The sequence below is a fragment of the Callospermophilus lateralis genome, chromosome 4 (genome assembly GCF_048772815.1).
Source record: "Callospermophilus lateralis isolate mCalLat2 chromosome 4, mCalLat2.hap1, whole genome shotgun sequence".
Taxonomy (NCBI): Eukaryota; Metazoa; Chordata; class Mammalia; order Rodentia; family Sciuridae; genus Callospermophilus; species Callospermophilus lateralis.
This window is the reverse complement of record NC_135308.1, coordinates 157741629-157756144: the sequence shown is the minus strand read 5'-3', so window position 1 is coordinate 157756144 and position 14516 is coordinate 157741629. Positions and strand designations below refer to the sequence as shown.

Genomic DNA, 14516 nt, shown 5'->3' with positions numbered 1-14516 from the left:
GGTATACGTTCACGCCCCAATTCCACATGCATCTTTCACGCAACAAATAGACACTGTATTTAGTTTCACCTTCAAAACAGGCTCAACTGGAAGAAATTGGGGTTATGAGAATTGAAGCGGCGATAGGGCGCCACAGAATTTGTAGCGGGTGGTTCTGTCCAGGCGCCCAAGGAAGCTCTGTGATGGGCAGAGTTGCGGGGACCCGTTTTGGTGTGCGAGCGCAGGAGAACCAGGTCATCCCCTCCAAGCGAGAGGCGCGCTGCGCTGGACTTCGCGGCGAGGTTCCTTTAAGGCCGGGCGGGTGACCTCAGCCGCGCGCTCACCGCCCCGCCCTCCCGGCCGCGCGCCCAGTGCGCATGCGCGCCGCGGCGGCACTCCGCTGGGCTCGGGACGCGCCGGCGGCGGCCGACACTCCGGGCTGCGGCGCCGCCCGCCCGCCCGCCCGCCCCGTGCGCAGAGCCCGACCGCCGCGCGTCGCCCGCACACGCCCCCGCCATGGGATCCTGAGGTACCCCGCCCGGCCAGCCTCGCGCCAGAGGGGCGGCCGCGGACTCCCGGGGGCGGGGAGCTGCTCGGTTCGGGGAGGCCGGCGCGGGGAGCGTCGGCCTCTGGTCCCGGGGACGGATGGGGATGGAGACCGCTGGCCTGGCCGCGGGGGGGGGGGGGAGGGAGCGTCCGTGGCCCCGCCGGTCCCGCCCTGTGCCCCCTCTCCGCGCCGCAGGTCGCGGGCGGCTCGTGGGTGTGCCCCCCCCCCGCCAGCGTGGCGGGGGCCGCGTCTGGAGTGTAATCGGACCTGCCCGTGGGGGTGGCCGGCGAGAGGGGCGGTGGACGCAGGCCCTTTGCAAGTGGGATCGTGTGCGCTTGGGTGGGTGTGCTGGTGCCTGGCACTGCCCAGTGATGGGGGAGGCATCTGAGCCCTGTGCGGTGGCGGTGACCCTGGGGAGGGTACTTGGCTGGGGAGGCCTTTAGGGCAGCGTGCATGGATGGTGTACAAGCCCCACTCACTGGTCGGCGTATTTGGAGGGGAACCTGGGACTCCAAGGCTGGCTGCCTGCAAAGGGACCCTGGAGGCTGATTTGGGTATCATCCTGTGGGTTGTGCATTTCTTCCCTTGGGCCCCTTGCTTGGATCTACTTGCATCAGTGCCAGGTGACTCCAGGCCATTGTAAGAGAGTGAGGCTGGGAGTGGGCACAGATATCCAGTCCATGTCTTCTGGGGGAGGGGTTGTTTGAGGCCAGACATTTCACCCCTCCCTCCCTTCCAGGGCATCCTGGGCAAAGCAGGTGTTTGCATGCCTGATACCTGTGTGTGAGGTGAAAGCCATGTATTATTTATTTGACTGCTGGGTGTTTTATGTAAGGAAAGAAGTAGCAATCTGTGCCCTGGAGGCTGGCGTGCTGCAGAGTCAGCCTGGCAAACAAGCTCACCTGCACCTGCAGAGGAGGTGAAGGTCTCAGAGGTGTGACTTTCTTGACAGGTTATGCAAGTAATGTCCCTTTCCATGTCCCTTGTCAACCTGCTTGGTGGGCCCTTGGGTTCTGCACATCCGGGTATCTTGTTGAGAGTGTTTGTGCATGTTAAAGTTGGGACTGTGGGGTGGGAGAGCCCTCGAAGCCAAGCCTGTGCCCACTTGAGGCCCTGGGCCTCAAGGAATTTTCAGGTGGGTGAATGTATCAGACTTGGAAACAAATAATCACAATGTTGTGAAAAACACAAAACAAAGGAATAGGAGTGCAGAGGTAGGTTTAGTGCTGGGTGAGGGGAATGTGGCACAAAGGGACAGTTGAGCCATCTGATATTCCTTTGTACTTCCCATGTAGACTTTCACAATTAATTCTCACAGCAGTTGTATGAGTAAAGAACTGTTGTTATCCCTATTTATGGATGAAGAAAACTGAGGCCCAGAGGAAATTCATGGCTCACTTGTCCATCATGCATTGAGGCCTGAATGGAGTCATCCATCTGGATCCCTTGCTTCAGATCTTGTTGCCTTCTAACTTATTGAACATCTAGTATGTGCCAGATACCATGCTGAAGATGAGCACAGAGATCTGAAGATGAATGGGTTCTAAGGGCCTGCCCTAGGGTAGCTCACAATCTGCTAAAGAGATGGAAATAGAGAGTGACCCCAATCCAGGTGACCCCAATGGCCAGTAGGTAAATGCACTGTAACTTCTCTCCAAGAACCATAGGCAATCTGGGGTGCTTTTTGCAGTTTGGGGGGTTTTGAATGTGTTATAAGTTGCTCTAATGGTGGTGATGGATTTTACAAGGAGTCCCTTCTAAATGTCCCCACTGGGGTAGAAGACCTTCCACATATGGCCAGATGAGTGACCTTGTTGTCCTAGTTCACTTTGTGTCTGCTGAGTTCTGGGAGCCTGGGCTCCTGCCTGGGGGGGGGGTTTCTCCCACTCTCTGTCCTGGAGGTTTGGCTGCTGGCTGACCTGCCCAGCCCTCTCCCTGCGAGGGGCTCAGTGCTATTTCTAGTCCCTGCTGTGCTCATGGCTCTCCATGCATTCCCTGGAGTAGAAACAGCCTTGGCAAGGCAGGGTTCAGCCCTTTGTTTTGAAACCAAGTAGCAGCGGATAGACTGGGGATTTGGTATGTGAGTTCAGGGAGGCAGATGGACTGGGGAGCTCTGTGTGGGGTCTGCTCTAGGACCTTTGGCTGAGGCTCTTGTGGCAGCAAGCACTTTCTGAGTACTTACTGTGTGCCCTGCACTGTGCCAGACCTTGGGGAAGAAAGGCCAGAATCATGGGTGGTGCCCTAGAAAAAGCTGTAGCTGGCTGAGGGAGCCCAGCATGTAACCAGTATGTGCAAGACAGTGCTCTACTTGTGGTGGAAACAGAGGGCCCTAAAGGGACCCAAAGGACAATAGGAACAACAGCTCGTTTATTGAGCACTTACTGTGTGCCAGGCACAGTTCAAAGTGCTTTCCTGAATCATTGTGTTTCATCCTTGCGCCACCAGTGAGAGGGGTGGTCACCTTCTACATGGAGGCCAGGCTGATCGGACTTCAGAGCCTTGCTCTTCCCACTGTCCTAGGATGTGCGGCAAGTCTTCTATGCTCTGAAGGACTAGGGGTGCTGGACCCATGGAGGAAGGGAGAGATTCTAGGTAGAGGGGGACCCTGGGGCAGCTGTGGAGGCTTGAAATGCCTCTCCTCCTAGATGTGGCTGTGATGGGTCTTGGGGAAAACCTTTGAAGACCATGCTAAGGAATTTGAACCCGATTGATCCTGATGTGGTCGCCAAGGAGTCTTGAAAGTTTCCAAAAGGAAGTGACATGTTCACCCTTGTGTCACCTGGCAGTATCATCATCCCACATCGTCCTTCCTTCCTGCAGATTAACTCCAAGAAGACCTGCTTTCCTCCAGAGTGCTTTCCCTCTGGTCCCTGCATCCTTTTAGTCACTGCTGGTCTTCATTTCTCTTCTCCCAGCGGCTTCTGGTCTGAAGGCTTGTGTACCCAGGGGGAACCTCTGGAGCCATGACAGCTGGCCTCTTTAGCTGACTGAGCAGGCTTCACTGAGCTGGAGCTTATTTTATTTAAAGGACTGAAGGTCTTCACAGGCAGGACTCGTGGATCCTCACTGACCTCTCATGCCACAGATCTGCCACAGAGGAGTGCCTTGGAAGCTGTGGCTCATCATCCAAGCAGCTCTGTAAATACAGGCAGAGGGGAGCAAGGGACAGTGCTGGAAGTGGAGCAGGGACACTGGGTTTACCTTCTGGATCTCATCTGTGAGCTCATTGCCTGTCCGCTTTGCTGGGGTTTGCCTGTTGATGCAATGACATGCTAGTCCCACCAGGGTGTGGGGAAATAGATGCCATCCCTCCGTGCGCGACTGAGAGCTGTGGGTTGATGTGTTCTAGTTGGGGTCTTTGCAGAGTACTCTGAAGCACAGCTGCAGGAGGGATATGGGAGCTGATAGGGTGTAGGGTGTGAGGGCAGGAGTTGAGGAAGACTTCTGAATTGGGGGCCTTAGGATAGGAGGATGAGGATTCAGGGAAGGGTCAGAGATGGTCACTGGGAACATGGGAACAGGTGGGAGATGGGGAGATAATGAAGGGAGCAGTTCTGGTGACCTGAAGAGATAATTCAAAGATATAGTTCAGATCCTTGCTGTTATTAGTCCTGTGGCCTTGTGCAAGTTGCTTACCAGGTTCTAATTCCTGTTCTTTAAAAATGGGGGGGTGGTGCAAAATGGGAGCACTAATAGTGTAGCTGTCACAGGGCTGTCATGACCAAATGTCTACTTGGAGCTCCTCAAGGCACCTGGCACATAGTACATGCTCAACACACACTAGGTTGTACTGTTACCCTACAAGCCTCTTGCTTCATTCAGAAAAGAGATATTGAGGGCCTGTGTATGTGAGGAACTGCCCCAGGGAGCTGAGTCCAGCTGGGGAGACAGGTGTCAAACACACAGGTTAAAATTGTCTTGGGTGCTATGAGGTCATTCTTGCTGGGCAGACACTTGCCTGGTGAGGTGATGATTAAGCTGTCACCATGTGAAAAGGCAGAGGAGATGGGCTGTAGGCTGAGGAACAGCATGTGCAAAGCAACGTCTGATTTCACGTCTGCGGAATTGTATGGCAGACCCATACAAGGACTCAGCACCTAGTGGGTGCCAGATAAATCTTTGTGGAATGTGATCTTCAGCCTCAGATCAGAAGGGGAAGCAGGAGAGTAGGAGGGGCTGTGGAGAGAGAATCGGGTGGTCACTCTTCTCTTCATTCCCCCCCATTGCCTCCGCCTTTGCCAAAGGGACTGCAGCACAGGTACCTTATTGCAGTGCACCCCACATGGGAAGTGGGGGGCTGCCGGCTTTCTCAGTAGGTGCTCCTTGAACTGTGCTTTTCTGAAGGACTGGAGAGGAAGCCACATGCAGAGGGAGTTGAGAACCAGATCTAGGCTGATACCCAGAGTGCTTCTGCTGTTGCGTTAATGTGACTGAAACCCTGGGCTTGGGTGCAACATTGAGAGCTGGCCAATAAGCAGGTGGTGGCGCACGCCTGTAATCCCAGCAGCTCAGGAGGCTGAGGCAGGAGGATTGCAAGTTCAAAGCCAGCCTCAGCAACTTAGTGAGGCCTTAGGTAACTTAGTGAGACCCTGTCTCAAAAGAAAAAGGCTAGGGATGTGGCTCAATGGTTAAGTGCCCCTGGATTCACTCCCCAGGACCAAAAAAAAAAAAAAAAAGAAGGCTGGCATGTGACTTCTCATGGGCAGCATTTCCAGTCTTCAATTAACGGGGCTCAGTGTTGCTCCGTGTCTGGCGTGAAGTCTTGCACAGATAAGTTCTGAAATAGCTTTTGACTGAGCAAATGAAGAGTTGGATGGGTTAATGGCATTATCACACAGGATAAAACTGGAATTCTCTAAAAGTGATAACAAGGGCAATCAGAACAGGATTGTTAATTGGAACCAAGGTGGGGTCATCAGGCGCCTATGGGGTCCATTAAACAGATTTTGGTTTCCCAAGGGCAGTCGCCCATGGGAGGTGCAGGAGCTCTCAGGCCTAAGGAGAGAGTCAGGAAGCCTGGCAGACACCTTCTTTCCTTCTTCTGTGGGGAGGAAGCCAGAGGGGAAGATCCCACCCAGAAAACCTTTGTGCCTAACCTGCGTCACTTCCAGGTTTACTGTGTTTTAAAAAGCTACACACAACTCAGCGAATGTTATCGTGGTGAGAAGTTTGCAGTGTCAGTGTTTCCACCTTGAGAAACAAGACACAGTGCTTGCTGGCAAACTCAGAGCATAGAAAAGGTTGAAATAATTAAAAGGCTGGGGTTGTGGCTCAGCGGTAGAGCGCTGGTCTCGAATGCATGAGACCCTGGGTTCGATCCTCAGACCACATAAAAAATAAATGAGTGAAATAAAGGTATTCTGTCCAACTACAACTATAAAATAAATATTTGAAAAATAATAAAAAATGTTTTAAAAAAGAATTAAAATCACCCCACTTTCACAGTCAAGAAATGATTTATCGAAGTTTGGGTGGATGTTCGGGCAAGAACTGTTTTATCTCATTGTTCACTTACGCTCCGTCAAATACACTTACCCTCCGTCAAATACACTTACCCTCAAAATTGAAGTTAATCATAGAAAAATCAGAGAAGTCCTAAACAGAACCCTGGTGCTCTATCTCAAGTTCCCTGCAGGAAAGATGAAGGTCCCAGTCTATCCTGGAACACCACCATGGCACGAGTGGTGGGCAGGGTACTGGCTGAGCCTCAGAAACTGGGGTGATAGCCTCCAGTGGGTCACTCTCTCTCTCTGAGGCACCCCCCCTTCTCATACCCCTTCCCTCCTCCCAGTGCCACAAGACTCAGGGGAGTTCCCAGGTTAGAAAGCCTTGAGCCACCCCCCCGCCCCAGGCAAGGGTGTGGCTTGGAGTGTGAGCAGGTCACTTGACTGAAGAAGGCAGGAGAGGGCCATTGTGTGTATGTGAGTGCAGTGCCTGTGCGTGTGTTGCTTTTTTTTTTTTTTTTTTTTTTTTTTAACTTTTTTTTTAGTTGTCAATGTACCTTTATTTCACTTATTTATATTCACTGCTGAGAATTGAACCCAGGGCCTCACACTGCTAGGTGAGTGCTCCATGACTGAGCCACAACTCCCGCCCCTGTTGCTGCTTTTCTAGTAGATGGATGCAATACTTTATTTAATTTATTTATTTCTATGTGATGCTAAGGGGTGAACCCACTGCCTCACATGTTCGAGGCCAGCGCTCCACCACTGAGCCCCAGCCCAGCCCCCTGGGTTGCTTCTTTCTCAGTCTGGAATCTGTTTGGGGATCCTTCTGATGACTTGCCTCCTTGCTGCAAAGCCCTGATCTATGGTCACGCTGGTCCCACAGTGGTTGAATCCCCCTCCCCACAAAGCAGGTGGAGTGAGACCTCCAGATGTTACTGCATCTGTCGCCCTGAAAGGGATTTTCAGATCAGACAGCTTCCCCACCCTGAGGGACATATGGTACTTTTATTTTTCTCCTGCTGCAACCCCTGTGGACAGTCTGCACTGAGGGTGGCCCTGTCCTGCTGGCAAGGGGCTGAGAACTTCCACTCTTTGGGCGGGGCCGTTCCCCCAAGCCTGCTGGGTCATCATTTACAGAAAAGCTCCCAGAGAAAAATAACTCACCCGGTGGTGTGCTATAGCCACTGGCAGAGCTTCCTGGTTTCTGCCTCCCACACCCGTGGTTTCCGCTTTATCTGGGATGGGCAGTGAAGCTGGGTGCCCATGAAGCTAGGTGCCCGCGCAGCATAGTGACAGGGGTTGGCAAAGGCTGTGTGAGGGTATTAATGTTAATATTAGCAACTAATTGTATTAATTTTGTCCTCACTGGAATTTGTGTAGGGCTTTGCCAATTACATTTCATATTTATCTTTTCATTTAATTTTCTCAATGGCCAGGAACCTTGAAAGAATTATTATTATTTATTTTTTTGGTACTGTGGATTGAACCCAGGGGTGCTTTACCACTGTTCTACATCTCCAGCCCTTTTTATCTTTTAGTTAAATAATTAATTATTATTTTTAAAGTTGTAGTTGGACACACTACCTTTTATTTATTTTTATGTGATTCCGAGGATCAAACCCAGCGCCTTGCACGTGCTAGGCGAGTGCTCTACCACTGAGCCACAACCCCAACCCCTTATTTTTTATTTTGAGGCAGGGTCTTACTAAGTTGTTTAGGGCTTTGCTAAATTACTGAGGCTGGCTTTGAACTTAATGATCTCCTGTCATGGCGTCTGGAGTTGAGTTGCTGTGATTACAGGTGTGTGCTACCAGGCCAAGCTATTATTATTGTTGTTGTTATTTTGTAGATGAAGAGACTGATGCTCAGAGGGTGAATTGCCTGAGATCCTGGGGATGGAAGCACCCAGCTTTCTGTCCCTTTCTGTCTTGAGTGGCCACCCCAACACTTCCTGCCCATGGAGAACGTGTGGCAAACTAGAAAGCCCAGCACCTTGGATTGCTGCCTGGACTGTGAAACACATTGGCAGGATTCAGGTCAAAACAATGGGGGGCCCCAGATGCTCTGCCGAGGTGTGCTGCACAGGATTGCTTGGGACAGGTGGAGGTCCGGGGAGAGCTTTTCAGGTAGTGAGACCACCTGGAGCACACAGGCCCGGGACCCAGGCAACTCTAACTGAGGTCGAGTGAGCCCTCCTGGGGCTCTTGGGGTCCTGCCTCACCTCCAGGAGATGGCAGTGCATCTGTATGTGAGTTTCTCAAGGGGGTTTAAACAAATAGGACTTGTGAAAATCTGGATTCCAAGACAGTGGGTATTTACTTTATGAAGGATGGTTGATGCACCGTGTATCGATTAGAAAATTATAATAGCCACAGCCTGGGTGCAGTGGGTGTGAGTTCCCGATGGCTCAGCCAGTAGAGCTGGGTGGTGCAGGCCGGCAGGGCGAGGAGGGTTCTTTCTCTCAGGGGCATCTTTCACCCAGCCGGGCGAAGACCATTCCTTTTATCCACGCTCATTAGCAGGGGCCCTCGTTTGGGAGGTGGCAGGAAGCCCTGTCCTGCTCACTGCATATGTTCAGCTGTCCTCATCCTCAGGGAAGACACTCAGTTTCCTTCTGGAGATTTCTTCCATTCTCCATGGGTCACTAGCTTGAGCAATGCTTAGATGGCAACAGCTGTTGAGCACATGAGTTATGTAACAGGTTTGTGATGGGCCAGGAACAGAGCTAGTCAGAGTGAGTGTGGGCACCCCCTGTTGGGTCCCCTCTTGCCTGTGGGGGCTTTGTTTTTTTTCTTCTCTCTTGAACAAATCCTGCTCTTTGACATGAAAAAAAAAGTGTGAGCCTGGGTGTCCCTCCCAACTGCGATGGCCTGAATCTTGCAGTGGTTGTGCAGTAGGTGCACCCTGCTGGGCTGTGCTAGTCTAGGAGCTGACAGCCTTTGGGCTTTGGGATCTGCCCCGCTGCTCCCTGCCAAGCCCACCCACTCCTCCTCTGTGCACTGGCACCTTTACCCAAGAAGGCCAGTTACAGCTGAGTGTGTGGGGACCCAGTCTGTCCCTTTATGCTAACCCTGGGACCAGAACATCAGAGCCAGAGCTGGGAAGGACTGAGAGGCCCAGTGGGTCTAACCTTTTTTTTTTTCCCAATCCCGTTTTTGAATGCTGGAAATCAAACGCAGGGCCTCACACATACTAGGCAAGCACTGTACCACTGAGCTACATCCCAGCTCCAGGGCTAGCCTCTTACCTATTTAGGAAAGCAACTTTGACCAGAGCACTGAGCAAGTTGGGGCTCATCTGGGTCTAGCACAATCTCTTGACTCAAGCTCTGCTTGCTGAAACTCAGCTTTTCTCTACCATTTCTTCCTCTGGACATCTTAAAACTACACATGGTCAGTATTGTATCTAACTTTGAAGTTCATTTCTTGGATGAACAGTTTAGGTATATTCTGCTTCTCTAGTGATAGTTCTCAAAACTACATTTCTTAACACCTGGCAACTGTACTTCTAGGAATTTATCATATGGATGTGTTAACACAGGTGCAGATGACTTATTTGCAAAATTAGTCATTGCTTGGGGCTGGGGATGTGGCTCAAGTGGTAGCGCACTCGCCTGGCATGTGTGCGGCCCGCGTTCGATCCTCAGCACCACATACAAACAAAGATGTTGTGTCCGCCGAAAACTAAAAAATAAATATTAAAATTCTCTGTTCTCTTTCTCTCTCTCTTTAAAAAAAAAGAAAAAAGAAAAAAATTTGTCATTGCTGCATTGTTTGGAATAGCATAAGATTGGATGTCCCCAGGCATGGTGGCTGCCTGTAATCCCAACAGCTCCTGAGGCTGAGACAGGAGGATCTAGTTCAAAGTTCAAAGCCAGCCCCAGCAACAGAGAAGCATGCTAAGCAACTCAGTGAGACCCAGTTTCTAAATAGAATACAAATTAGAGCTGGGAATATGGTTCAATGGTCAAGAAGTGCCTCCGAGTTCAATCCCCAGTACCCTCCCCCCAAAAAAAATTGGCTGCAACTTCTGTGTCCATTCAGAGGGAGCCATAAATTATGGCCCATTTAAATCACAGAAGACTGCACAGCTGGGGCTGGGGATGTGGCTCAAGCGGATGTGGCTCAAGCCTGGTGTGCGTGCAGCCCGGGTTTGATCCTCAGCACCACATACAAACAAAGATGTTGTGTCCGCCGAGACTAAAAAATAAATATTAAAAAATTAAAAAAAAAAAAAAAAGACTGCACAGCTGTAAAAAATAAAGTGAGGATGCCACATGCTGAGACAGAACAATCTCTAAGATGAGCATACTAATATTGGGGTTCAGGACTTTGCACTCATTTGTTCAGTGCCAGAGGGGATTTTAGCTGGCTGGAAAAGTGGTCACGTGTACAGGGGCTCAGAGACAGCATTGGCTGGGTGCTGTGGCAATTCCTGTAATCCCAGCTGTTTGGGAGGCTGAGGCAGGAGGATTACAAGTTTAAGGCTAGTTTGGATAACTTAGTAAGGTTCTGTCTCAAGATTCAGAAAGGATTGGGGGTGTAGCTTAGAGGTAAAAGAGCTCTTGCCTACCATGCTCAAAACCCTAGCTTTGACCCCCAACAGGGTGCGCGCACACACACACATTGGTCCATTGGTTCTAATTTGGGAGAAAACTAGAGTGATCAAAATTCAGGCTGGTATATAGTAAGAAGATGAACTCCAAGGCTGAATTCAGTGGTCCTTTCTGAAAGCCTCTGGATCTCTGTTGGTCCTAGTCATTCCTTCGTCTCCTCCCTTGAGTGCTGGGAACATAAATGGATAATTTTTTCTTGCAGGCTGAGAGACTTGGGGACTATGGTCCCAGAATGGGAGAGCTCTGGAGGCTAGAGTGGCGTGGGCTGGTTTGTGTGCTTGGCAGGCAGTGGGAGGGAGATGTGGACCCCTATGGCTGCGCGTGGGCATGTGATCCCGGCCCACCAGGTAGAGCTGCAAGTGCTGGCCGCTCCTTCCCTCCAAGCCCCTCTGGAGAAGGAGCAGGCTGTGGTTGCAGACCTGTGCCCATGTGGGTCTGCCACCCCTCTAAAGGCAGCCACCCAGCCACTGCTAACAGCCCGAATGGCCCCTGAGGCAGGAGAGCTCGCTGTCATTCCCCAGCAGCCCAAGTGGGGACAGCAGGGTCAGTTCAGATTAACAGTGCCCAAGTCAGATTCCACCTCGGAGTTATGTGGAGTTGGAAGTTCCTCTGTGGGTAAGAAATGCAAGAACAAAAACCGACCCAGGGTGCTTAACATTGCAGAGATATTCCTGAGCACTTGCCAGTTTAGCTCTGTCTGTGGGTGGCAGCTGCCTGAGAGAGTGCTTGGTGGCTATAGCTTAAAAGGGTTGGGATCTGAAGCTGATGAATGAAAATCTGACCTTAGCAGGTTTCAGAAGAGCAAACTTGGGGCTGGGGCTGTAGCTCAGTGGTAGAGCGCTTGCCTAGCGCATGTGAGGCACTGGGTTCAATCCTCAGCACCACAAAAAAATAAATAAGATAAAGGTATTGTGTCCACCTACAACTAAAAAAAAAAAAGGGAAATTAGGCTGGGGATGTAGCTTGGTGGTACGGTGTTTCCCTAGCATGCATGAGGCCTGGGTTTGATCCCCAGGACAAAACAAGCAAACAAACTAACAACAGAGCAGGCCACCAGAGACAGGACTGGCATGGGTCTCAGACTGTTGGGAACATAAATCCCACAGCCTGACCTGAGGATGAAATGACAGGGAGGAGCACTAATGTCAGGTGACATCACATGTGTCAGGCCCTGGCGTGGACTTCCTGTCAACATGTGCATCCCCACAGTTGCCCTGAGGTGATGTGGCTGCACGCCCATTTTACAGATGAGGATGCAGCACAGAGAGGTTGTGAACTTGCCTATGCCGCACAGCTGCGAAGTGGTGGAGATGGGAGTCCAGGCCAGGTGGTCTGGCTTCAGGGCCAGGGCTCTTGCAGCCTTAGAAATCAGGGGATTGGTCTGATAGCGCAGGGAGGGTGGAGTGAGGAATCAGGGCAGACTGCCTCTAGCCTCACATGTAGGCTCGATTTGATGCTCCTGGTGTCACAACAGATTATGAGATACTTGGTGACTCAGAGCACAAACTGCTTATCAGTTTTTGGAGTTAGAAAACCAAAGTGTCTCACTGGGCTGAATGGAGGTGCAGCAGGGCTGGGACCTCCTCTGGAGGCTCTGTGGGAGGAGCTGGTTCCTCGCCTTTCCTGTGTCTGGAGGCTGCCGCATTATTTGACTGTGGCCCCTCCTCTCTCTCCCGAGGCAGCAGCAGAGCATCTTCTGCTCCTCAGCTGTCACACCGCCTTCTTCACACCCGGGGGTCCAGGGTGGCCCATCTCCAGATCCCCAAGTCAGCACACCTGCAGAGGCCCCTTGGCCATGACGGGGACATGTTCTCAGGTTCAGGGCTAGGACATGCACCTCAGCCCATCATGCGTGGCTTAAAGGGTGGACAACAATGAGGTGTCCCTCAAACAGGAAGTGAAAATGACTCAGAATAGAATCAGGCTGAGGCGGTGAAGTGCTCTGGGATGCTCAGATCCCAAGGTGGCGGCGGCCAGGGGGCTCTATGTAGCTTCATGGCTTGTCTGGAAATGGATGGTGTTTGGGGAAGAAGGATCAGTCAGAGCCCATCTGTGTTGGAGAAGTATGCAGATGGGCATGTTCTGGGGGACATGGGAGTCTGCATCCGTTTTCTGGGCTTGGTGTAGTTCAGGCTTCCTGTGGCTGGCTGAAGTTTACTCCACACCACCTCCCCTTCCTGCTACCCTGTCCTCTGATGTCCTGTGGCTGGTTCAGCTTTATTGGCTGTCTGGTGAGAGGTAGAGGGGACATTTGTAAGTTGGCCGCTCACTCTGACTTGTTGCCTCAGCCAGTTCCTCATTCCCAGCAGCTCCAGGCCCTGAAGCCTGGACCTTGGGCCAGAGAGGCCTTGTGGCTTGTGGCTCCGTGGGGCCAGCCTCCTGCTGCTCTTCAAGGCTCTTCAGAAAACTCGCGCACCTGCCTGGGTGCTCTACCTGGATCAGACCCACTGCTCATGGCTGTCAGAGGGCTTTGTGAGCTGGAGAGCACCCTTTGCCCCCGCCTGAGGTTCATCCCACAGCTGGTACTGTGCTCATCACACCCGCCTGCCCAGCATCCACAGGCGACACGTTGTCTCCATGCCTTTGTCCATGCTGTGTCCTCTGTCCCTAAAGCAGCTGTTCAGCAAATACTTTTCAGCATCCAATCTCAGCCAGTCCCTGAGCCAGAGGCATGGTGGGGACCAAGGAGGATCCCATCCTGCTTTCTTGGAGCCTGCCTCTCCAAGAGGAGTTCAGTGACCAAATACAATCTCAGTTGTGGTAAAGGCTGCAAAAGAAAATGCGGCATGCTAAACATAATGAGGGATGGGTGGGTGGTAGTTGGGGACAGAGCCAGTGAGAACCAGGGACCGTTCCAGTCCCCAGTGCTTGTGTGCTGATGGAGGGTCACAGTTTTAGAGTTGGAAGGAACTGTAAAGGGCAGACATCACTGTTCCCTTGTCCAGCCAAGGCATGTTGGGGGCCAGCTGTGTCCAGGACCTGAGACGGATGTACCTAAGACAATCAGGAAGAAGACAGGTGAGGGGAGCACCCTGCAGGTGCCTGGGTCAGTGTCCCTCACCCAGGGAGTATCTAGCTCTGTCTGGGGGGGCCTCCTTATGCCAGAAGCAAACAACAAGTTGACCGAGCATCCTGGTTGGTGGGAACATCTCTATCTTGGCAGACTCACCTTCCCACTGTCCCCACCAGGTGGGTTGGGCTGCGTTCTGAAGAGGCCCATTGCAGGTGCCCTTGCCCTTGTTGGCGTGGCCTTTCTACCCTGGGACGGTGGATGGACTCAGCCTCCATTATCTGTCCTCCCCAGCTTCCCCCACTCCATCCAAACACCTTGGTCCTTCAGCCATGGGGAGGACCCAGTGACAGAGAGCCCGTGGAGTGTGGGGTGGCTCGACGCCAGGTACTCAGTCCCCAGGCGGCTGCATGGTTCTCTTCTCTCCCAGATGTCCGCAGCATGCCTGGCCTTGTGCTGGGTCAGCGAGACACAGGAACAGGGCAGCTGCCCCTTTCAGTACTATGGAGTGAGCACAGGCAGCCACAGTGTTGGGGGTGAGTTAAGAGGGGACGGTTATGGGACTGCAAGGACCAGGGCAGAAATTAAGGCACATGGGCAAGGGCTGGGCCCAGCCTGCTGACAGGCACTCAGACAGGTGACTGGGAAGAGAGGCCATTGCCATGGACTCCCTGCCAAGGAGCCAGGCCCATGTCCCTTGGCCAGCTCCTGATGTATTTTGAGTGGATTTCAGGTCCAGACTTGGGGATTCTGTCACGTTTGAAAGTCAGCATACGTCAGCCACCCAGGAGGTGGTCTGGCAGCTCCAGAGGACCACCCTGGCCATACCCCTTCTGCCCTGTTCTGGAATCCAGAGCGCTCAGTAATCCCAAAGGCTCTTCCTAAGTCTGCAGCAGACTAATTTCGTGGCAAAAATCT

The 14516-nt window shown here is 52.2% G+C and overlaps 1 protein-coding gene across 2 annotated transcripts in view; it reads left to right on the top strand.

Annotated features, from left to right (window-relative positions):
- The first annotated feature begins 400 nt into the window (after positions 1-400).
- Tmem184b (transmembrane protein 184B) overlaps positions 401-14516 on the top strand; it is a 44190-nt gene continuing 30074 nt past the window's right edge. For both annotated transcript variants that reach the window (XM_076853319.2, XM_076853317.2), the window contains exon 1: positions 401-508. The gene's annotated coding sequence lies outside the window, so the exon portion shown is untranslated. The remainder of the gene's footprint in view (positions 509-14516) is intronic.